The 23517-nt window shown below is 42.8% G+C and overlaps 1 protein-coding gene across 1 annotated transcript in view; it reads left to right on the forward strand.

Annotated features, from left to right (window-relative positions):
- ndufaf2 (NADH:ubiquinone oxidoreductase complex assembly factor 2) overlaps positions 1-23517 on the forward strand; it is a 161463-nt gene that overhangs the window by 1150 nt on the left and 136796 nt on the right. The gene's annotated exons all lie outside the window — the stretch shown is intronic.

The following is a 23517-nucleotide window of genomic DNA, read 5'->3' on the forward strand; positions in this document are numbered from 1 at the left end:
CTTTTAGAACATTCTCCATTGTCTTCCTTTTTTTTTGGTTGAGAGAATAGTTTGGTGCTTTTAATCTGTTTTCTGTATTTGTTTTTTGCACTTCTGCTTCCTTTTTTATTAGTTTTGTGTCCCTGAAATCAGAGCCAGTCAAGCACCATCTGAGGGAGCAAGACAGTTGACTTAACAGGTAGGATACTTAATCAGGATGGGAGGAGGGGTTTGGCGAAAGGTCTCTACACCTGTATACCCCATGAAGAAGACCTAAAGGTCCACTGCTTCTTCCTCTCCCACTGACCAAACAGTCTCCCTCCACCGACATACTCGCTCGATTGGTGGAACTGGTCCTCACCCTTAACAACTTCTCCTGTGAATCCTCCCACTTTGTACAGAGGGGTGTCCCTGGGTACCAGTATGGGTCTCATCCATGTCTGTCTCTTTGTAGGATACATGGAACAGTCCCTCTTCCACAACTACACCTTCTCCACCGCTACATTGATTACAGTATCATCAATGCCTCATGCTCCATGCAGAGCTTAAACAGTTAATCAACTTCACCAACAATTTCCACCCGAACCTCAAATTCACCTGGACCATCTCCAACACTTCCCTCCTCTTCCTGGGTCACTCCAGTGACCAACTCAACCTTTGACATCTATTTCAAACCCACTGACTCACATAGCTATTTTGAGTACACCTCCTCCCACCTCATCTCTGGTAAGAACACAATCCTTTACTCCCAGTTCCTTTGCCTCAGCCCTATCTGCTTCCAGTATGAGCGACTCCACTCCAAGACATCCCAAATGTCCTCCTCCTTTAAGGACTGTAATTTCCCCATCCCCGTTATCAACAATGCCCTCACTCATACGTCCTCCATTTCCTGCACCTTTTGCCCTCCAACACCCCCAACCACATCAAAGATAGAATTCCCCTAGCCCTCGCATTCCATCCCACCAATCTCCAAATCTAGTGCATCATCCTCCACCATTTTCACCACCTACATTCACACCCCACCACCAAATATATATATTTACCTCCCCACCCCACCTGCATTCTGCAGAGACTTGTTAGGTCCACGTTCCTTTCCAACCCCCTCTCTACACCTGACATCTTCTCCCTCTCCTGCAAGAGATGCAAAGCGGGCACTCCCACTTCCATCCAAGTTCTCAAAGAATTATTCCAAATCCGGCAGCAGTTTAATTGCACATCCTCTAACCTCATTTACTGCATCCGCGGTTCTTGATGTGGTCTCCTCGACATCGGCGAGCATGGGTGCAAACTTGCGGAATGGTTCAGGGAATATCTCTGGTCTATACGCATCAACCATCTCCACCTTCTGGTGGCCAACCATTTCAGCTCCCTCTCTCATTTCCCCGATGACATGTCCATTTTTGCTCTCCTCCTAAATAAGGCCACCTGTAAACTGGAAGAAGAACACCTCATTTTTCTCTCCCACAATCTCAAAATGTAGCACATGTGAAAAAGCACCTTGTGGAAAACTGCAACTCACTGAGAAAAGAGGTTTATCTGCAAGCTTTACCACTTGTGTGGAGACCGGATAACAGTTAAACCATTGGACTTGGATTTCCACTCTTGCAATTCACGAATTCTTTAAAAATTTCAATTTCTACTGACTTTACCGTCCTGCCTTTGTAGACATCCTCCACCGTAGCGTTTTTTAAAAATCTGCATTTATGTGTCTGTGTTTTTCATATTTCCTTATTTTTCTCTTGCTTAATAATTGTTAAACATTGCAATGTTTCACTTAGTAAAACCTTAGAATTGACCTTCCTTCGATTTAAACTTAGTTAACCAGATTTTAAATTAAGTGTTTGGGAAAAGGAATAAAAGTACAGTATTTGTTGCAACTAATCACGAGAGGTTTAGAAAGGTATCAATAATCACCCCTCCTCACCTGGCCTTAATTTCGATAAGCTACATTATAGGATTGAGTAGAATGTTGTTGATAGAGTGAAGTGATACCACAACCAGTGGTCTGGTAAAAGTTCTGTCGTCCTGCTATATGCAATCAACCAATTAGTTACTCTGCACAATATCTGGAGGCAGGTATAGACTTGCCAATATCCCTGATTGTAGCATTGAATACCTGTGCTATTGAAATGCCCTCAGCAAGCCTGTCCTTACATCTTCATTGCTGACATCTTCCTGTGGAAAATTGGTGAACTATGTTTTTTCAACGAGTATCAGGACAAATCCATTTTGGCCAATTACAAGCCCATCAGGCTTCATTCCATCAGGAGAAAAGTGATGGAAGATATAATTTGAGTACTCTTGTAAAACAATAGTAGTGTTCCTACGTCTGGGTCAGGAAATCAGGTTCAAGTCCCATCTGCTCCAGGAGTGTCCGATAACATTCCTGAACAGACGGATTTGAAAATATCTGGGAGATATAATTGTTGTCACTTTCAGGTGGCATCTACACAACGGTAACCATCTGATTTTTAAAAAATAACAACTGCGGATGCTGGAAATCAGAAACAACAGCAGAAATGGCTGGGAACTCAGCACATGGTGGTTGCATCTGGAGCGAAAGCAGAGTTAGCGTTTTGAATCCAGTGACCCTTCTAAAGAACGTAGCGTTCTGAAGAAGGGTTACAGAATCCTAAATATTAACTCTGCTTCCGCTTCACACATGTCACCAATTTATAATGTCCAGTTTAAGTTTGCCACGGTCATTAAGTAAAAAATGAGGTCTGCAGATGCTGGAGATCACAGCTGCAAATGTGTTGCTGGTCAAAGCACAGCAGGTTAGGCAGCATCTCAGGAATAGAGAATTCGACGTTTCGAGCATAAGCCCTTCATCAGGAATAAGAGAGAGAGCCAAGCAGGCTGAGATAAAAGGTAGGGAGGAGGGACTAGGGGGAGGGGCGATGGAGGTGGGATGGGTGGAAGGAGGTCAAGGTGAGGGTGATAGGCCGGAGTGGGGTGGGGGCGGAGAGGTCAGGAAGAGGATTGCAGGTTAGGAGGGCGGTGCTGAGTTGAGGGAACCGACTGAGACAAGGTTGGGGGAGGGGAAATGAGGAAGCTGGAGAAATCTGAATTCATACCTTGTGGTTGGAGGGTTCCCAGGCGGAAGATGAGGCGCTCCTCCTCCAGCCGTCGTGTAGTTGTGTTCTGCCGGTGGAGGAGTCCAAGGACCTGCATGTCCTCGGTGGAGTGGGAGGGGGAGTTAAAGTGTTGAGCCACGGGGTGATTGGGTTGGTTGGTTCGGGCGGCCCAGAGGTGTTCTCTGAAGCGTTCCGCAAGTAAGCGGCCTGTCTCACCAATATAGAGGAGGCCACATCGGGTGCAGCGGATGCAATAGATGATGTGTGTGGAGGTACAGGTGAACTTGTGGCGGATATGGAAGGATCCCTTGGGGCCTTGGAGGGAAGTGAGTGTGGAGGTGTGGGCGCAAGTTTTACATTTCCTGCGGTTGCAGGGGAAGGTGCCGGGGGTGGAGGTTGGGTTGGTGGGGGGTGTGGATCTGACAAGGGAGTCACGAAGGGAGTGGTCCTTGCGGAACGCTGATAGGGGAGGGGAGGGAAATATATCCTTGGTGGTGGGGTCCGTTTGGAGGTGGCGGAAATGGCGGCGGATAATACGTTGTATGCGCAGGTTGGTGGGGTGGTAGGTGAGAACCAGTGGGGTTCTGTCTTGGTGGCGGTTGGAGGAGCGGGGCTCAAGGGCGGAGGAGCGGGAAGTGGAGGAGATGCGGTGGAGGGCATCGTCGATCACGTCTGGGGGGAATCTGCGGTCCTTGAAGAAGGAGGCCATCTGGGCTGTCTCAGACTCCTCCCTCCCCTTCCTAGACCTTTCCATTTCTATCTCGGGCGACCGACTCAACACAGACATCTATTATAAACCGACTGACTCCCACAGCTACCTGGACTACACCTCCTCCCACCCTGCCCCCTGTAAAAACGCCATCCCATATTCCCAATTCCTTCGTCTCCGCCGCATCTGCTCCCAGGAGAACCAATTCCAACACCGCACAGCCCAGATGGCCTCCTTCTTCAAGGACCGCAGATTCCCCCCAGACGTGATCGACGATGCCCTCCACCGCATCTCCTCCACCTCCCGCTCCTCCGCCCTTGAGCCCCGCTCCTCCAACCGCCACCAAGACAGAACCCCACTGGTTCTCACCTACCACCCCACCAACCTGCGCATACAACGTATTATCCGCCGCCATTTCCGCCACCTCCAAACGGACCCCACCACCAAGGATATATTTCCCTCCCCTCCCCTATCAGCGTTCCGCAAGGACCACTCCCTTCGTGACTCCCTTGTCAGATCCACACCCCCCACCAACCCAACCTCCACCCCCGGCACCTTCCCCTGCAACCGCAGGAAATGTAAAACTTGCGCCCACACCTCCACACTCACTTCCCTCCAAGGCCCCAAGGGATCCTTCCATATCCGCCACAAGTTCACCTGTACCTCCACACACATCATCTATTGCATCCGCTGCACCCGATGTGGCCTCCTCTATATTGGTGAGACAGGCCGCTTACTTGCGGAACGCTTCAGAGAACACCTCTGGGCCGCCCGAACCAACCAACCCAATCACCCCGTGGCTCAACACTTTAACTCCCCCTCCCACTCCACCGAGGACATGCAGGTCCTTGGACTCCTCCACTGGCAGAACACAACTACACGACGGCTGGAGGAGGAGCGCCTCATCTTCCGCCTGGGAACCCTCCAACCACAAGGTATGAATTCAGATTTCTCCAGCTTCCTCATTTCCCCTCCCCCCACCTTGTCTCAGTCGGTTCCCTCAACTCAGCACCGCCCTCCTAACCTGCAATCCTCTTCCTGACCTCTCCGCCCCCACCCCACTCCGGCCTATCACCCTCACCTTGACCTCCTTCCACCCATCCCACCTCCATCGCCCCTCCCCCTAGTCCCTCCTCCCTACCTTTTATCTCAGCCTGCTTGGCTCTCTCTCTTATTCCTGATGAAGGGCTTATGCTCGAAACGTCGAATTCTCTATTCCTGAGATGCTGCCTAACCTGCTGTGCTTTGACCAGCAACACATTTGCAGCCACGGTCATTAAGCTCCTGTTTTCAACACACCTTGGTCCAAACATGGAGAAATTGAGATGAGAATGGCTCTCCTTCACAGCATCTTCCAAACCTGTGAACTCTACCACCTGGAATATCATGACTTGCAAGTTCTCCTCTCAACTACACACAATTCTGCTTTGAAACTATATTGTCATTCCTTCAAAGTCATTAGACTGGTACTCTGTTCCCAGCAGTACTGTGGTTTTAGCTACACCGCAATCAAGGATGATGGATGCATGGATTTTTATCACAGAATCATTACTGCGTGGAAAGAGGCTATTCACCCCATCAGATCAGCTCTGACCCTCTGAAGAACATTTCATCCAAATCTAGCTCCCCACCTTATCCCTGTAACTCTGTATTTACCATGGCTCATCCATCTAGCCTGCACATCCCTAGACTCTTATGGACATTTAACATGGCTAATCCACCCAGCCTATCTTTTGACTGTGGGAGGCAACTGGAACACTTGGCAGAAAGCCACAGACATGGGAAAAACATGCAAACTGCACACTGACCATCACTGAAGACTGGAATTGAACCCAGGTCCCTTGTGCTGAGAGGCAGCAGTGCTAATCATTTGCCACCAATATCACCCTCATGGTGATGGCTGGCTCCCTTCCACTTTCTTGAGGGACATTGGAGATTGCCAACAAATGCTGGCCTTGCCAGTGACTCTTATATTCTATGAATCAGGAGATTTAAAAAAAAGTCACTGGACTATTCATAACCTGAAAAAATTTGTTTTTTTCTTTTGGGTAGCACAGGGATTGAGAAATCAGTTGTGGTGTTGCTTGCGATAAGGATCAAAATCCAGAATTCCTCATCTGCACAGCTAAATATGCAATTATGGTCTCTACCACCAACACATTAATGTTCATCATTGAAGACTTTTAGTCAAATCCATAATTTATCAACATTACTTATTCTCAAAATGTAAACTGAAAATATGGTCCTTACCAAGTTGGAAAGTTTTTTAGGAAAATCATGACTTCGAGTCAAATGACTTTAACCAAATTTCATTTTCTATTTTAAAATTAATGTAAGTTGTAGTTACGTTTTGTTAGGAACCAAGAGTGAGTCAGGAAGCAGTAGAAAACTCTTCAAAATGAAGCTGATGGGATAATTTAGGCTTAAATCAACGTCGCACTGTGCAAGAATACATTTATGACTGATGGTTAAGCAAGAATGTACTGGATTGCAGCATGGTTTCTATTTCTGATAACAAATAACCGATACAGGAGCTTAATTTAATCAGTAGTGTTTTCATAATTTTTGGCTAATTTGATAGACAGCAAAAAGTTAATCAATTAATTCTGTTCTGCTGTAATAAATCTGACATTTCTGTCCAGAAGATGGCAGCATTTTCAAATGAAAAATTCTGGTTGCAAGACTGATTTTAAAAAATATTGGTTTGGTACATCAGACAAATGGTAAGATAATCAACTTGCTTTGATGCAAATTTTCTTCACCAAATAAACATTTCAGAAAAAGAAATTTGCAGTTGCACATCAAGAAAACATTACCTTATTGATGCAGAAATCTGAATATCTGAACTCTCCAATTTGCACAGTCACAGTTTGAGAAAAGAATAACTTGGTGCCCAGTGCTTTTATCACATTGCTTAAGTTTTAAACCATTTCCTAACATGCAAAACTTGCTAATCAAACAGCAGGCAAGCTGATTCATTTGAGCCTGTCATCTGTTGAAAAAGTAGTTGGTGAATTATGATATTGAAGCCAACCTTTAGTTAGTGTTACCTTTTAATTACAGAGTGAAGCATGTTTCTAACTTGAACCCCATGCAAACACTGTCAGAACATATTTCTTCCCATGTGCACAGGGGAATTCCCAATTAATATTTTCATCTGAATAACCTGTTACAATTGATGTACAACTAATACCTGACTTAACAGCAATTAGACTTTGTGGCTGTCAGTGGACAAATCTACTGTAGCAGTATTGCATATTCCTATCTACTTTCACCCTAACTAGACTTGGTCTCTTTTTCCTGACAAGATAAATTATCAACATTTTGGTTTTGATTATGCAACATGTATCATTGACCTACTTGAAACTGAGTTTTTTTTTAATATCACCAAACATTTTTAAACTTCCTCAAAAATATTTTGCACTGTTGTGTAACCGTGTTGCAATATTTTTCTGTTGAAATAGCACAAAGTATTTCATAGAAAATTACTTCTCGGTTAGCTTGGCAATCAGATTTGTCCTCTGGACTTAGGCAGAAATAAATTGTTCATAACAGATAATTGTAATGCTCTGTCAATTGTCCATACTTGTGATTGTATGAGAAATTAGAAATTTTGCATTTTGAGCTAAGCTGAAGCTTCACCAACTCTGATATAAAATACAGTCGCTAGGTGGAGCATAGGATAGTTTCAGGTTGTTGTACAGTATTAGACAGTCCTGGACAATTTGTAATTGGAGAAAGTATGTGTTCAACACATTTGTTACCTTCAGAGCAGCGTATCCGGAGTCTTATTTTTAAAAATGTAATAAGCGTCTTGTTACCTAAGATATGTGCCTCTGCTGCTGAGACTTAGCTCATGGAAGGATAAACCATGAATATGAGCAAAACCCCAGGCTACCTATGAGAAAAAGAAGATTGGCAGCATTCGACCTAAAGTATACTTGGCTTTTTATCACTTTAAGAAACAACAATTTTTAAAAATTTCTTTGGACTATGGTCTGAAAATGAGAAGAATAGATATTTATTTTAAAAAAAAAGGAAAGAGTGCAAAGATTTGTTTGCAGCTTTGGGAAAACAAGTGAAGCTCACTGGTGCAAATAAAACAATGTCACTGAGGGGACATTGTTATGGATTCAGCATGAGCTGTTGTGAGCTCAGCATAACAACAAGCCTCCAATTGATCAGATTTAATTTTAACGAGACCATTGAGGGAAGTTAAACAAGACCTCTGTAAGTTCACTGCATTGATCTTTCTTCTTCACTGTCCTTGTTCTGTAAATTTGCCCTCTGAATTTCCTGTCGAAAGAAATAATTCCAAAACCCAAAGGTGACAAGCAAGACTCTGGGTCCAACAAAGGAACCAGTCAACACCGTGTAATCATAGCTGTGACGAAAACATCAAGTTGTCAGTGAAGAAAGGAGAGAGATTGTGCAATCAACCCATCTTGTCTTGTGATCTTGGACTAGTGACACAAACCTGTGTTCCTTTGAATTTTTTTTCCTCTTCACTCATAAAGTTTGTGGTTTCTCTATTTTGTTTTACATTTGTGAGGGCAATGTTTTAAAAAGGATAAAGCTTCAGTGACAGAAATTCAAAATTCCGTTTTTTTATTGCCCTTGCTAAGCATTTTGCAGTCGAGGATTTTAACAAAGAATTGTTGAAGGAACATTCCTGATGAAGGGCTTGTGTCCGAAACATTGACTCTCCTGCTCCTCGTTTGCTACCGAACCTGTTGTGCTTTCCCAGTGACACACTTTTCGATTGCTACACTGGCCTCCTGACCATAAGTTTCGTTGCTAGTTTTTTGAATTGATAGTGTGATATTATTAGACTAGGTGGTTAAATTACATATACTGTAGAGTTAACTGAAACATTTATCAAACAATTCTGTATCTCTTTTTGCTTTGTCCTTGTTCTTAGTAATATTGTTGGCATTTTCACCAATTTTGTCATCTTCGATCTGCTGACTTCAGAGTTAGAAAATATTAATGATACTTGCCTTCAATTGTCTGCTGTCAGTATTTGTGCTTTGATCATTTATGTTGTGGTGCATAATTACTATTTCAGGACACTAACAGCTGCAAAGTATCTGCACCTCCTAATTCAACAGGCTGTGTTTAATATTGAAAATTAAATCGACTTAATTTAACAATTAGAATGATAATGGTTTTGGATTGTAGGGGCTAAAACAGACTTTGAAATTCATCAAAGTAACTTGAGTGGCTGGATTGACAATAATTGCTAGTTTCTGCCTGTTGACTCTGACTAATTTTGAAAGTTTATAAAATATTTTGAAGACGTCACACAACAGTGTTCCAAGTGATAGCATCATTGGCCTACTGTGTGCTGGAACCAATCACCTATCATATGCCAGTTCTTCATAGCAGCATCTCAGTTCTAATCCTCACTGCTGCTTCACAGGAACCCTTATTTCTATTTTTCTCTTGAGCTATTTATTTGATTGTAATTTTAAAATGACAATTGAATCTGCCTTTAATCACCACATTCTAAATGTTAACTATATGCTGCAGAATGTTTTCTTTTTTCTTATCATTTTTTGTTATTTTGCTATTGACCATAAATTAACATCCTCTGGTTCTCCAGCCCTTTACCAAAGGAAGCCAGTTTATCCCTATCAGTTCTGTCTGGGTCCCTCAAAATTTTGAATGCCTCCATCAAAACTTCTCTCAGCCTTCTCCAAAGACAGGTTAGGCCACAACTGGAGTATGCAGTTCTGGTCACCATACTATAGGAAGGATGTAATTACACTGGAGAGGGTGCAGAAGTGATTCATCAAGATGTTGCTGAGTTACGGTATGTTAGTTATACAAGAGTCAGGATAGCCTAGGCTGCCTCTCTTTGGAGGGGAGACCTGACTTGAGATGTATAAGATTGAGGGGCATAGGCAGGGTGGATAGAAAGAAGCTTAGTTAATGAATCAATAAGGAGAGAGCACAATGTTAAGGTGAAAGGCTGGAGATTTTAAGGATATTTGAGGAAAATGATTTTTACCTAGAGCTTGGTGGAAATCGAATCCACTGCCTGGGTGGGCGGTAGAGGCAAGAAACCTCATAACCTTTAAAACATATATGGATAAGCACTTAAAAGATCATAATGTTCAAGGGTATGGACCAAAGGCTAGAAAATGGGAGTAGTATAGCTATATTGCCGCAGACTTGATGGGCCAAAGGTATACCGTACGAGTCTGAGAACAACCACAGCTGCTTCAACTTGGAACCATTCTAGTTCATCTTTTGTTGAACCCTTTCTCATGTCTGTACACACCCTTCCATCCTAAAATGAGGGAAACTTTTTCTTTCATGTGATGTGGGCATTGCTGGCAATGTCAGCATTTGTTGCCTTTGGACTAAATGTCAGGAAACAGCTAAGAGTTGACTTCTGGGCGTCATATGTAGTAGGCCAGATCTGGTAACTGTGCTAGGTTCCTTCCCTGAGGGACATTAGTCAACCAGATATTTGTTGACAACAATTGATGACAGTAATTATGACCATGAAAAACTAACTGTGAATTCCGGATTTATGAATTCAATTTAAATTCCACCAGCTGCTGGGAGTTGAATTCTTGCCTTCAGATGACTGGTCTAAAGATGTTGCAAATGCCAACAGTATTCCAGTTAAGGCAGAGCTAGTGATTTATACACCATAGATCCACTGTAGCATCCTTGATTGCTCTTCATAGCTAGTTCCTCACAAGAGGTGTTGCAACTAGAGGGCACGTTGGATGGCCTTCATTCTAACCTCCCAACTTGCCCACAAATTATAGGAAGTGTGTAAGTCCAACATACCTCTCCCTCCACAGTTAGCTCATAAGTGGTTAATAGTGGATGCTTCCCCACCCCACTCCTTGCAGGTTCTCACTCCCATTAGATATCACCTCACTCTTTTTTAGTTTTGAGAAAACGATAGTTGTCTGTGATAAAAGATGCAACAGCATGTCATAATCCAGCAGAGTCAGCATGGCTTTGGGGAGGTTAGAAGCCGAATATATGAAGGAGAACGTGTGTGTGTGTGTATATGTATGTATATATATCAGAATTGTGTGGTCCAACTCATCCATGCCAACCAGATCCCCTAAATTAATCTAGTCCCATTTGCCAGCATTTGATCCATATCCCTCTTAAACCCTTCCTACTCATACCCATCCAGTTCCTTTTTAAATGTTCTAATTTTACCAGCTTCCACCACTTCCTCTGGCAGCTCATTCCATATACACACCACTCTGTGTGGAAAAGGTTGCCTCTTGGGTCTCTTTTAAATCTTTGCCCTCTCACTTATATCTATACCATCTAGTTTTGGACTCCCCTCCCTGGAAAAAAGACCTTGGCTATTCACCCTATCCATGCCCATCGTGATTTATAAATCCCTGAAAAGTCACTCTTCACCTCCATCGCTCCAGATTAAATATCCCCAAGTCTATACAGTCTCTCCCTATAGCTCAAACTTTTCAACCCTGGCAACACTCTTCTAAGTATTTTCTGCATCTTTTCAAGTTTCACAACATTTATTTGGATTTCCAAAAAGCTTTTGATTAAGTACCTCTCCTTAATAAGAGAGGAGCCAATGTGCTGAGAGTAGTGTATAAGCATGGATAGGTATTGGCTGACTAAATGAAGCTAGAGAGTTGAGATAAGAAGCATATTTTCAGTATGGAAAACTGTAACTAGTAGAGCACCAAAGGGATTTGTGCTGGGGCTCCATTTATTTATGCCATCTGTTATTAATGACTTGGATGATGGAAGTGAATGTGCTATAGCCAATATACTATAGAATGACACCAAAATAGGTGGAATGGAAAGTATTGAGCAGAATGCAAAAAGTCTAATGAAGGCTTATAGATCGCTTAAGTATGTGGGCAAGAACCTGGCAAATGGAATAAAAATTGGAGAAATATAAGGTTATGAACTTTAGCTGGAAGATTAGAGGAATGGAATACAATTTGTATGGAGGAAGATTGCATAAAGCTGCAGGGAGTGAAGTTTGAGGATCCTTATGCATGAATCACAAAACGCTACTGTAAAAGTTCAGCAGATAATAGGTGAAGACAAATGGAATGTTGGCCTTTATTTCAAAGGGAACGGAGGATAAAAATTGCCAAGTCTTCCTAAAACTGTGCAAAACAACCGGTTAGACCACACTTAGAATACTGTGAACAGTTTTGACTCCATTTATCTGAGGAAAGATATACTGCCTTTGGACATAGTCCAGAAAAGATTCATGAGATTGATCTAAGGTATGGAGGGATTTTCCTATGCAGAAAAAACTTAGCAGGTCTGGCATTATCTGTGAAAGTAGGATTAGGGAAAATCCCAATGTGTTTTGTATGTATGTATGTATGTATGTAAGGAGCTAGGGAAAGGGTAAGTTCACTCAAGGACATTGGAGGGAATTTATGTATGGAGCCAGAGGAAGTGGGTGACATCCTTAATGAGCACTGTGCGTTGGAATTTACAAAGGAGAAGGACGTGGTGGATGTTGAGCCTTGGGAGGGTTATGTTGATCTTCTGGAGTATGTCAGTATAAAAAATGGTGGTGGTGCTGGGTGTTTGAAAAACATTAAGGTAGGCAAGTTCCCAGGACCTGATGGGATTTATTCCAGAATACTCATGGAGGCTGGTGAGAATTTTGTTGTGGCCTTGTACAAAATATTTGTAGTCTAGATTAGAGTGGTGCTGGAAAACTATAGCAGGTCAGGCAGCCTGACCTACTGTGCTTTTCCAGCACCACTCTAATCTAGATTTTGGTTTCCAGCATCTGCAGTCCTTGTTTTAACCTACAAGATATTTGTATCCTCTTTAGTCACAGGACAGGTCCCAGAGCACTGGAGAATAGCCACCATTGTGCCTTTTGTTTAAGAAAGGCTACAGAGATGATGTGTGAAATTACAGGCCAGTGAGCCTTATGTCAGTAGTAGCAAAATTATTGCAGAAAACTCATACGGATAAGGTTTACTCACATTTGGAAAACCATGAACTCATAAGCAATAGGAAGCATTACTTTGTGTGGGGAAGGCTGTATCTTACTCAAAAAAACTCGAACAAGTTTGTCAGTGGCAGAGGACTGATAAGTACAGGATGGTAGATGTTGTCTATGTAGACTATAGCAAGGCCTTTGACAAGGTCCATCATGGCAAGCTGTTACAGAAGGTGAAGTCATAGGGGATCAGCAGTGACCTGGTAAGCTGGATACAGTACTGGCTTAGTCATAGAAGGCAGAGAGTAACAGTGGAAGGCTGTTTTTTTTTGACTGGAGATCTACGAACGGTGGTGTTCTGCAAGGATCAATGCAGGCACCGGAGATATTAAAGGTTTAATTTGCTCTGCTGACCTGCAGGAAATTGGATGTTCAAGGGTAGGGTGGTATGCCTTTGTCATAGGATGGGATGTCTCTGTCTTACAGGTAGAATGAAAGGAATTTACATTCCCATCCCTTGCCATTCAGAGCCATTTGCATGGCCGCTTCCTAGTTATTCAGAGTAAAAGAATTACATTATCATCCCCTATTCAGAAATCAATAAGAACATTGCAGTTGTAATTCTGACTATTCTCTGCAGTTTTAAAAAGAAAGATTCACAACAGATTTGGCTATTAAGGGATGATTTACATTATATTGTTTCTGGAGATGATCAGGTCACTGCATTGTGTCTTGAGTGACATGTGACTGTGGGAGAGTGGCTGGGGGTTATCTTGTGGGCATTCCTGAATGTGATCTAAAAATTTTGTGTAACGGAAGATCAGTTTCTTTGTTCAGGGAGGTCTCCTGACCAGCTTTGCAAGCATGGTGAAGAGTGTTAAGGGTTCCTCCAAAAGCTTGTGCTTCCTTAATAAAATTTTGGTTGTTCACAGAAGTTGGCTTATTGCAGTTGCATCCAATGTGTAAGAATCTCAAGAGACAGAACTTAGCACACCCCTGTTGTATGTAAAATATATGATTTGGAGAATGTAGATGGTCTGATAAGTAAGTTTGCAGATAACACAAGTTGGGGGAGCTGTGGATAATGAGGATTGTCAGGGGATAGAGGATATAGTTCAGCTGGAGAATTGGGCGGAGAAATGACAAATACAGGTTAGTCTTCAAAAAGGTGAGGTGATGCATTTTGGAAGGTCTAATACAGTTAGTAAGTATACAGTAAATAGCAGAACCCTTCGTAACATCAATACACAGGACGTACAGGTCCACAGTTCCTTGATAGTACCTACACAAATGGTCAAGAAGAAAGAGAGCTTGCTTAGGAGAAAGTGAGGACTGCAGATTTTGGAGATCAGAGTCAAGAGTGTATGGTGCTGGGAAAGCACAGCAGGTCAGGCAGCATCTGAGGAGCAGGAGGGTTGACGTTTTGAGCATAAGCTTTTCATCTGAGACAGAGTATCAAAGTTGACAAGTCATGTTGCAGCTACATAGAACTTTAATTAGGCCACATTTGGAATATTGTACAGTTTCTGATCAATAGACTAGTAGAAGTATGTGGAGTCTTTGCAATGGATACAGAAATGCTTTACCGCGATATGTCCTAGTTTGGAGAGTATTAGCTTTGAGGACTGATTGGGCTAACTTGATTTGTTTTCACTTGAACATTGAAGGAAGAGAAGTGGCTTAACAGAAGATGACAAAACTATGCAAGGCATGGATAAAATAAATGGTTGGAGTCTCTTTTTTTTTTCCCAGGGTCAAATGCCAATTACGAGGGGACATAGGTTTCAGGTAAAAGGGGGGAGTTTTAAAGGAGTTATCAGAGGCAAGTTTTTTTTTCACGCAGTGTGAGAAATGCCTGGAATGCACTGCCTCAAGAAGTGGTGGAGGCAAATACAAAACAGCAATTAAGATGCAGTTTATGAGTAGGTGGGGAATAAAGGGACAGCATAGAGGAAAAAGGTTTTTAAGTTAGAAAGACAACATGTGTCAAAGCAGTCTTGATGGACCCAAGGGCCTATTCCTATTTTTGTTCTTTGTTCTAAACTCCATTGAATGCAGGCCCAAGCAGTCCACCCTTTCCTTATGAAACAAGTTTGACATCATGGGGATTAGCCAAGTAAACCTTCTCTGACCTACTCCTAATGTAGTTATGTCCTTCTTTAAAAGAGTTAAAAGTCAGCATGTAGTTGTCATCAAAGATGGTTTGAAGGAATATCTGAGACCAAATGGAATGAGGGAAAAGGTGATGAATGTACTAATTAAAAGTTATTGGATTTCAATTGGTTGTATCAATGTGGGAAGCTGGCAATCAGTGGTGTGAGAATTCTGTGGATGTGACTAACTGAAACAAACTTGTCAGATTAAAAATGAGTTTTCTGTTGAATTTTGTTTAAAGGTAAAAGATTTGGTTATATAGCAATTGAAATATTTGACTCGAAGAGGATGTGAATTGATGAGGTTTCTAACAGCATTTTGTGCGCATGGTTTTCTTCTTGCTCTCAGGTTTGAGGTCAAGGAGCAGTACCTAGTGGGTCATAGTTTAGTACTCTTACTATTCCTACATGAATGTTGAGTGCAGGGACGAGCATGTGTTTCACCATTTGTGAACATTTAAATAAAAAATGTAAGATAAGATGTCTGCCTAATGCTGTAATTTTTATTTATGCAGCTTTGCAAGGCTGCAACGTACTGAGAATGTTAGCTGTGCAGAATGCTAAATGCTCAAAAATGAATAATGGAATTTCATATTAATACCTGTCTGCCTGATTAAGGTTTGTGCATATTATTTTACTGGGCCCTTTGCCATCATTTCCAATGTAATAGAAGTGACTTTGCGCTGGTAGGTCAATGTTAGTCATTTCGAAACAATCAAGATCTCCAGACGACATTAGTGGGAGTGAAATGCATTGTTTGTTTTCTGATGAAGGTTCTTAACATTGCAGTGTAATTACCCTTTGTGCCCTGTCTTCAAGTTGCAAATGATTGGGAAGCTTTGTCAGTAACTTGTAATATTTAACAAGATGATGAGGTCTTTATGAATCAGTTTGATGAAATCATGAAACAAAACCCTGCTTATGATCTATTTAATACTATTGCAGTCATTTTGAAAATATACAAAAAAAATGTTCTTGCCCAATGTGTTTCCTTCATTATTATTTTAAATGTTGCAAAACACAAGGCCGTTAAAGATTTTTACAACTCCTTGTTTCATCCTTTTGAGGCAAAGATGACCATATTCTTCGATCTGCAGTATTTTGTAAGGTTCCAGTATGTGTAGGAAGTTGCTAAGGCTGGTATGAACCCCAAGGATTCTTGTGCAAATAGACAAGATATCACAAGCAAATACATTTTGGAGAGGTTGCTGCCTTGGGATATCCTGTCCTTGCATTTTCTCTCTGCCTCTGCCTTAAGGATGCTGCAGTTTTGTTTAATTTGGTTGTGCCAAGTGCCAAAATTCTGGGCAGACTCAGTCAATATCAAAGCTTCTCAGTAAAGATTTGAAATGTTTGTTTCAGTGCTTCCTTTTAACTGCCATGAGAGTGCATTCAAGCTATCGACAGAAGATATACTTTTGTAAGCAAGGGACTGGCATTCTGTCCATATGACCACTGTCTCAATGTGGTGTGAGTGCTTGACCTGCCAGATCGGCTAAGATTGCATTGCAATGTGTGCTTGACCTGCCAGATGACTGCTAATCCTCTCTTTAGTAATTTGTCCTGTCACCTGATCTTCAGGAACTTTCAAAGGCAGCTCAGGTGAAAGAATTTTAGCTTCTTCACATGATGCTGAGACGCAATCCAAGGCTAACGTGCACAGAGCAGAATGGCAGAATGACTGCTGCATAGACCAGTAGAGTTTGGTCGATAGTTTTATTCTTCTTCATTCCCAGACTCATGTTCAAAATCTGCTGAATACCAGATTTGCATTGGGAACTCTTGTACATGCCTTGTCATCAACATAGATAGATCAAGAGAATATGTTGCTGAGACATATGGAAAAATGTGTTGCTGGAAAAGCGCTTTTCCACAACACATTTTTCAGCTCTGATCTCCAGTATCTGCAGTCCTCACTTTCTCCTACAATTCCACTGTTGACTGGTTCTGATCTTCAACTGAAACCTTGAGGTTGAGAAAAGGCTCTTAGAGCAAGCAGGTATACTGCTGCAATGTCCTTGCTTTTGCATATGTTGGGGAAGAAGCCAATGCTACGTCATTTGTCCAGCCTTGAACTGGTAGCTAATCTCCAGATATTAGCAGGAAATTATGAAATGTCCTTGAAGATTTTTTTGTTTACCTGGACTCCTCTCAGATTGAAACACCTGTCCACGTGTTATCTGATTTTTGATGCAAGAATCAGCAACATGATAGATACGATAGTTTGCTGAAAATGTCATTTTGTGCTTGGATATGATTTGAGAAGTGTACTTTAACTGTTGGTAAACTAATTCAGAAAATGAAATATCAAGAGCTGAAGGTGTACTGATTATAAGTAAACAATAGCTAAACCACTCAGGGCAAGAAATTTCAGGTTCATTTCTTTATTTTTGCCTCATGAGTTGAGCTCGCACTAGATGCTATTTGATGCGTTTTAAACGTTACCTGATTGTTTCAGGGTAAGAAAGCTATGGCTACTGTTTCTTATTGTAATTCCTAGTAATGCCAGGGCAAAAGTGAGAAATGAGAGCACAGGCATGCTTAAGTTTCGCAGTAATGCTTTCCATAATCGACTGTGCCCGTTTTTATTGTTTATTGCTGTGAATCAAACCCAAAGTGCATCTTGCCTGAAAGGAATCGTGTCAGTCAAGTGACAAAGACTTCAGGGATGATGCTGTTGTGGTACAGTGGCAGTGACCATATCCCCTAAACTGGGAGGCCTGCGTTGAAGTCCCACCTACATTAGATGCGTGCAATAACTTCTCTGAAAATGTTGTTTCAAAAAATAGGTTAGTTTTACTTTACTTTAAGGAAAAGAGATAAGTACCCTGGTCAGTGTTGTTTTGCATATGCTTGGTAATATGGCATTCAATATGAAGATTATTTAACACATGAAGCAATTATATAAACTTACTGTCCAATAAATTATATTTAATGTTAACATTCTATAAATCTTTTTCTATTTAATTTGACCCATGGAGTGCTGCAATGAGAAATTTCTACATATTATCTTTATGCCTGAATCAACGAAGGCCAGGTATTTATCATCGTTTTAGTGGTTCTTGTTTTTCTGCTTCTGTACTGGATTATTCAGAAGTGTCATTGCTGATTACTTAGCAACACCTTTCTTTTTTATTCTTTTAACATGGATGATCCTTCAGAACATCCAGAAAAGGATCAACAAGAAATGGAAGACCACCTCCTTGCACTTCCTTTACCCATCTCTAATTTTGCATCATGTTCTTGTCAAGATGCCTGGCAGGCAGCCTGCATCCAGCCCTCAGCAGCAGTACTTTCTTGGAACTATTAATCAAAGCTTGTATTCTGGATTTGCAAGAAAGAAAGATTTACACTTGACGCCTTCCTTGATGTAAAAAAAAATTCCAAACCTCGTTTACAGATAATGAATTGCTGAAGTGTGTTGGAAGTGTTGGTATAAGAAATACCTATCATCCAGGCACAGCACAAATCGTAATGTGATTATGATTACACTTTTTTTTTGTGATGTAGATTGATGTTGACTCTTGGTTCAAATACTGGAAGACCCCCTACTCTCTGAAGTAGTATAATATATAATCTGAGAGGAAAGACCATTCTATATAAGACCTATCTTGCATTCTTTGAAACTCTAGAGTGCGCAGGACTAGTTTGCCCAATTTGCCCAATGGGGACAAGTTTGGTGAACCACTGTTGCACTCTTTCTTCCATGAGGCAATGAGACCAAAACTGCACACAGTACTCCCAGGTGCACTCTAACAAAGCTCTACACAATTGAAGCAATACTTCATTGCTCCTGTACTCAAATCCTCTTGTGATAAAAGTTTTATTTTGCATCAGACTTCCTGATAGTTTGTCATACCTGCATGCTGGCCTTCAGTGGCTTATTGACAAGGACACCCTTTCTAACCTCTCACTGTTTAAAACTCTACAGATCTGATTTTTCCATCAAAGTGGATAACCCAACATTTTTCCACATTATATTCTATTTGGTGTGTCTTTTGTCTAATTGCTAAGCCACCCAAATGCTCATTAAGCCAACTTAACATTTTCCCCACAACTCACACTCCTCCTTAGCGTTGTATCATCTGCAAATTTGAAAATATTACATTTTGGTCTCTACATTGTCTGCTAACATGAGAAGTACCCATTTATTCCTACTTCCTGCTTTGTTAGCCGACCTTTTATAACCACGTGCTTTTGATTTTTTGCTAACCAACAATCTCCTGTGGGATGTCTTTCATCAAGGTCATCCGACAATTCAAATATACTATTTTCATCACCTTTTTATCAATTTTACTTGTACGTCCTCAAAGCCCCTAGTTTGTCAAGCACTACTTTCCATTCAAACATTTGTACTGACTATATGTAATTGAATCATTTTTTTGTCCAAGTGTTACATTATCTCGGCCATGCTAATTGATTCTAGCATTTTCCTAACTGCTGATATAGGGTTACAGGCCTGTAGTTCCATGATTTTTTTTTCCTTTCGCTCCTGCTGTGACATTTACAAACTTACAATCTGCAGGGATCGTTCCAGCGTCTATGGAATTTTTTGAAAATGATTCTCCATGTATCGACTATCTCTATAGCTACCTCTTTAAATACACGGAGACATTCACTGTCGAGTGTTGGGGTCTTGTTGACTATTAGCCCCATTAATTTTTCCAGTGCAACCTCCTTAGAAGCACTAATTTCCTTCAACTCCTCATTCTCCCGACTCACTTGGATTTCTCTTTCTGGGAGATTTCTTGTGCCTTCCTCAATAAAGCCATGCAACAGCAAAGCATTTCAAAATTCTATTCCTCTTTATGTGAACAGACTTCATTCTCCAGATGTGGGCATGACTGGCATTTGCCCATTTTTATTTGCTATGAGTGGCTCTGAGGCATCTTAAAGCAAAGCAGTTTGACCAGTGTTGCAAAAAAAATCCTTTCCTCAAAGATCGTTTGTTTGTGCGACAATCAGATAAATTGCTATTGTAATTCTGAAAGCCATGATGCATTTGAGAGTCCTTTTTCTCTGGATTACTCCTATAACATTAAGTAATGCACTACCACATACCTTTTCAGTAAGAAAAGGATGGAGGTTCATTGTAACTCCTATTAAACAGACCCAAGGAGAATTCACTTTGATTTTCAAAGTGTTTGGGCATTTAAATTTCATTTACTTAAAGTTTGACAGCATGTCTTTTTTTTTTCATCTTGTACTCCTCAGCATATCCAAGAATAAAAAATTTCAAAGGGAGCAATAATTTATACTGCATGCAGGAATGGTACTGATTGGTTGATAAGTCAGCTATGATTGTTGAAGCCATGGCCTAATACATAGAGAATGTAGCAGGTAGTTATTACTCCTCGTGTTTTTGTTTAATCCAGAAAAGGTGCAATGACTGGGCACGTCCTTTTTTTATGCAGAGAACAGGTCACCGTGTATGAATGTATGTAGCTTCTCACAATCATAGATGAATTAAGTTGAGAGGCTGAATGATAATCAGATGTTTGTTAATGCAATTAGCTATTCGTATATGCAGAATTGGACAGAAAGTGCTGACCACAGTGGAAGCACATGTAACTTTAACCATTATTTTGAATTTTCTAAGAATGTTCTCCAATTAGGAGGGAACACTCCTGTCTGTTTGAATGGGCACCGCACAATATTCGTTGCTGTAGCCTTTGCTCAGTTTCACCAATGTACTGTGTCTCCAAGCATCCTTGCATGCAGCGTATGAGAGAGACAACATTGGCTGAGTTGCATGAGTACATGGTGGAAGGTGTCCTCACATGTAATCGTGGTATCCATGTCCACCCTCTGACACGTCTTGCAGTGTCTACTGTGACCGGGTTGTATGGAGTTGTCCTGAAAGCTGGGTAGCTTGCTATGAACAATGATCTGGCAGGGAAGATAATGTGATCAGTAAGGCAGTTCTGACTGTGAAGAAGGTCGAGGATTGTACACCTGTCGATCAGACGGTGTTCATCAGTAAGGTTCTGTTGGAGTGCTGTGGATATTTACCTGGCAGGGGAGATACCAGGATCAGGAGTCTGTGACGAGTTGCAAGTCATCAGAGCTAGTGGACATTATCGCTGGATCGTGATTGGACATTGGAGGATTGTTTGGTTGTGCTGACCTGCTCTTGGTGGATCTTCATGCTGGCTTTGGTCTCATGCCAATTCAGGGACCAACAGACCTCGGAGCTATATGCCTCAGGAGCTGCCCGCAGTCCAGCTCGGGATTCGCAACGCAGTCCGAGTGATTCTGAGGAAGGTGAAGGAGCGTACACCTATCGATCGGATGATGTTCGTCAAGAAGGTTCTGCTGGAGTGCTGCGGGTTCAATGCAGCAGATGTGTACTGCCTGCAGGATTTCCCTGGGGCAGACTATTTCGACGTGACCTTCTGGAGTGCGAAGCAGTGCGAGCAGCTCCTGAAGGCCTTCAAGGAGAAGGAAGGGGAGCCTCTGTTCTCCATCTGTTCTCTGGCAGTCCTCTTGTGTGTGCTTCCTGCACAGAGGAGTCGGGTGGTTACGATTGATATGTACGACCCCCACATCCCAGCAGCTGACGTCCTGACCTTCCTGAGAGAAGATACATCCAGGTCGAGGGAGAAAGCACCGATGTGGTCCACTCTTTTGGTATCTGGATCAGCAAGTGGCTGGTCAGGGTAACCCTGAGGGTCACTGCCAGTAGGAACATCCTCCACCCACCCTCCAGCTTTGCAATCAAAGGGAGCAGAGGGTACCTGACATACGCAGGGCAGCCGAAAGTGTGCCGAACCTGCGGGAAGTCAGGCCACATGGTGGCGGACTATAAGGTCACTATCTGTGGGAACTGCAAGAAGAGGGTCACCTGACCAAGGAATGCCAAGAGGCCAAGAACTGTAATCTGTGGGGAGAGGAGGGCCAAGTATACAAGGCCTGCCCAAGATGAGGGGCCGGCACCTATGCACAAATGGCTGGAGGTGACACTGTGAGCCGTGGACTGCAAAAGGCCAGCATGGTACCACAAACCAGGGGGACGGTGTTTGGGGGCACCCAGAAGGATGGAGCTGAGCAGACGGCAGCTAGCGGGGAAGTGCAACAGCCAATCCAAGCTCCCACAGGACAGACGGAAGAAATGGAGGAGGAGCAAACCAAGGAGGCAGAGGAGTGGATTCCTGTAAAAAGAAATAGGAGAAGGAAACCTTGCTGGACCCCCAAAGTCTCCCAGCAAAGGGGGAAACAACACCTGCATGAGGAGAATACAGGCAGCTCTTCGGATGGTGAGGAGGGGCGTAAGGAGGGTCATCACCAGAGGAAGAGAGTACCATGGGGAGAAAGGAGGGCAGCACCCCACAAACAGGTAACGGCGAACCCTCTGTGAACCCACTGCCTCACAGCTCCAGATAACTGGGAGCAGCGATGTCTGACAGCAGAGCTGTCAGAGGAGAGAACTGGACTGTGTGAAACCTGGTCCCGACCTGAAGATAGCAGAGCGGGGAAATGTCTGGAGCATGGAGCCAGACAGCTACCTCAGCTCTGCGAGTGTCTAGCAGTTCGCTTACACCGCAGGGATGCAGACAGCTACCCCGTAGAGGCAGGACCAGCAGCAAATGGACACTGGTAACCTCATTAATACTGGCAATTTTTAATGCCCTTTTTATGTGCATAGCATTAAATCTGCTATGCGATGTGTCTCTGTGTTGGCCTTTCTCGCCAACATTAAAGCTGAAGTCCTGTTTCTGCAGGAGTGTGGGATACCGCACCTCAGCAGTTACAGGAGGTGGTCGAGCTTGTGGGCCCACAGGCCGTCAGTTTGGTTGGGGGGGCAACGATAGCTGCGCCTCCGGCCTGGGTATCCTGTTGCGAGGAAGCAACTTCACCATCTCCGAGGTTAAGGCGGTGGTGGGTGAGTGCCTCCTCATCGCTGATGTCATGTACAGGAACGTCCCCCTGAGATTGATTAATCTGTACGCCCGAACGGTTAAGAGTGAACGGTTGGCCGTCCTGCAGCAGCTTCCACTGTTGCTGGCTACATCCAGGCTGGTCATTCTGGCCGGAGACGAACTGTATCATTGATGCAGATGGTCAATCCAGCAGAGGGAACAGTAAACTTGATACTACATCCAGAGTCCTGATGGAAACGGCCAAAGATGCCAAGCTGCACGACGTTTTCAGCACCCTTGCAGACGGACCACAGCATAGATACACCTGGTCACGGGCAGATTGGTCTATACGCTCCAGGATAGATTACCTGTTTGTGTCTCGAATGTTCTCAGTCAGATCCACCGACATCAAGCCGGTGTTCTTAGACCATAAGACATAGGAGTGGAAGCAAGGCCATTCGGCCCATCGAGTCCACTCCGCCATTCAATCATGGCTGATGGGCATTTCAACTCCACTTACAGCGTTCTCCCCATAGCCCTTAATTCCTCGAGACAACAAGAATCTATCAATCTCGGCCTTGAAGACATTTAGCGTCCCGGCCTCCACTGCACTCCGTGGCAATAAATTCCACAGGCCCACCACCCTCTAGCTGAAGAAATGTCTCTGCAATTCTGTTCTGAATTGACCTCCTCTAATTCTAAGGCTGTGTCCACGGGTCCTAGTCTCCTCGCCTAATGGAAACAATTCCAGGGATCATCCGTGTGAATCTCCGCTGGACACGTTCCAGTGCCAGTATGTCCTTTCTGA

Source organism: Hemiscyllium ocellatum, chromosome 1 (assembly GCF_020745735.1).
Source record: "Hemiscyllium ocellatum isolate sHemOce1 chromosome 1, sHemOce1.pat.X.cur, whole genome shotgun sequence".
NCBI lineage: Eukaryota > Metazoa > Chordata > Chondrichthyes > Orectolobiformes > Hemiscylliidae > Hemiscyllium > Hemiscyllium ocellatum.